We start from the raw sequence: 2,436 nt of genomic DNA, 5'->3' as shown, positions 1-2,436 counted from the left end.
ATGTACCTCACCACGGCTCATAAGGTACGCTGTGATTTGGCTTTGCTTTTGTTACTAGACCTAAATCCAACTACTCATCACTCAAGAGTCAATACATGGAAAATGAAACCATGAGAAATGGCGGTTAATGGGAAAGATCTTGGATTTATTCAAATGCTGGCTGGCTCTCTGCAAAGGTGGTGTGGTCTTCAGCTACTCCCCCCTGAAAAAGACCATCTTTGGGAACTCAGGTTTTCAAATGGTTCTTTTATAGGAGAGGCGATGTGTAGAGCAACGGCCGATAAAGTACACTGGTTAGCTTTAACTGCCAAGTTGACACAGCCTGGAATCACCTGGGAGGACAGTCTTCATGGAGAATTTTCTAGATCCAGTTGGATGGTGGGTAGGTCTGTGGGGAATTGTCTTGGTTGTTAATCTATGTAGGAAGACCCAGCCAGCCAACCCAGAGAGACTATTCTGTAGGTTCAGGCTTGAGCTGTGTTTTCAGTACAGAAAACAAGCAAGCCAGGAAGCAAGCAGTCCATATGGGCCTCGTTCAGCCTCCCTGTCATGAATATTCTATACAATTAAGACTCATGCCACCCAAACTATTTTCATCCATGTGTCACAGATGAAGAAAGTTAAGAGAGCGTTAATTGGTTTAAAAATGATTGCTGACCTCCCAGAAAAGAAGAGCTGGCTGACTGCCAAGTTTCATGGAAAAAAACAAAACAAAACAAAAAAACCCAAAGCCAGGCTTGCCTTATTGCCTGGCTCGCAGATGGCTGAACTGAGATTCAAGCCCAGATAGCCTGAGTCCTTTCATAAAACCTTGGGCTTTCCCAGGCATAAAAGCTGAGCTGGGCTCTACCACGGCTTTTATTTTCAGCTTCCTGATCTTGCAAACAGATCAGCAGGCACTGCTATCCTCGGCCCCCAGTGCTATGCTGGGAAGTGTTGTAGGCAAAAGCAAAGCCATCCCATCCATCTTACTGTCATCAAATTCCAGGTGCTGATCATGCCAAGATGGATCCAGGGCTTTTCCATCCTTGAAATTTAGAAGCCTTATAACCAATTGTGTGGCAAGTATGTGTCTCCCTTTGGAAGTATGATATCCAGGTCAACAGACTGCCATATGCTGTCTCAAGTCGGATAACTGAATATCCACACATCTCCGTTTTTGCTCTTCTCCAGTGAAACTTATCAATGAGTGCTGCTCCACTTGCCATTATGTAAATACCAGACTAAAGCTTGGAGATCACATAGCCACAGGGCCAGTAAGTAATATACATATTCAGACAGCTGGGTCTAAATTTTACCACACCTGAGGTGTGAGTGTGAGTGGGTTGGGTAGCTTTTGTACCCCTTACCCCCAAATCTTTGCATTTCTTCACAATGTATGGCACACAGATACCTGCACATTCATCGTCACTGGATATGTGAATGTCTGTAAATATGATAAGAAGACATAGAAGAGAAACCCGGAAGCCACTCGCAAAGCCAGCCCAGAGAAATTTCTATAAACATCACAGGGGCTTTGTAAATAGCTGCTGAAGTGTTTTGAACATGAACTAAAATTCAAAACTTATTATGTCTGTCAGTTAAATGAGAGAGCCCATAGATGCCACATCCTGCTTTCCGATATAGGAAAAGTAATCCTTTAATAAGACAAGGCTTAACAGAGCACATGACCAATGTTAAATTGTGTGACAGACTTCAAGAGATAATGATGGATATGGCGTAGCTGGCATGAGGCTCTTACAGTTGATTCTTTAATGGACTATGAAGAACAGTGTTTGGTTAGAAGGAAAGAAGAGAAAGAGTTGCCCACAGGTGTAATAAAAATCACAACAAAGAAATAAACACAGAGGATTTGACGGACAAGTGGAGAAGAAATTTGTTCTATATTAGAGGATGCAAGGTTGGAAAGAATGAGAAATCAGAAGTATGATTGGAACATTGTCTTGGTTACACTCCTTGGCTGTGGTAAGACACTATGACCAAGGCAACCTTTAAAGGAAAGTATTTAATTGGGGCTTGTGGACAGTTTCAGAGAGTGAGTCCATGACCAGCTTGGTAGGGACCTGGCAGCAGGCAGGCAGACGTGGCACTGAAGCAGTAGCTGGGAGCTTTACATCTTACAAAAGTTGGAGGTGGGGGGCGGGGGAGGGGAGAATATGAATCTGAGTCTGGAATTGGCTTTTGAAACGTCAAAGCCCACCCCCTTGTGACACGCCTCCTCCAACAAAGCCACACCTCCTCCAACAAAGCCACACCTCCTCTGTTGCGGCCCGCCCGCGGTCCACAACACGAACGGTTCAACTGAGAATGGCAGTTCCCTGCAAAGAGAGGTAACTAGATAGGGCGGAAGAAAAGAATGAAGCCAGGACAACAAGTTCTGATCGAGGCTCAATTTAATATTTCCAGACACTCAGTTTATAAAGGAAGGGGGAGGGA

Source organism: Mus caroli, chromosome 13 (assembly GCF_900094665.2).
Source record: "Mus caroli chromosome 13, CAROLI_EIJ_v1.1, whole genome shotgun sequence".
Taxonomy (NCBI): domain Eukaryota; kingdom Metazoa; phylum Chordata; class Mammalia; order Rodentia; family Muridae; genus Mus; species Mus caroli.
The sequence above is the reverse complement of the archived record's forward strand: the minus strand, read 5'-3'. Positions refer to the sequence as shown.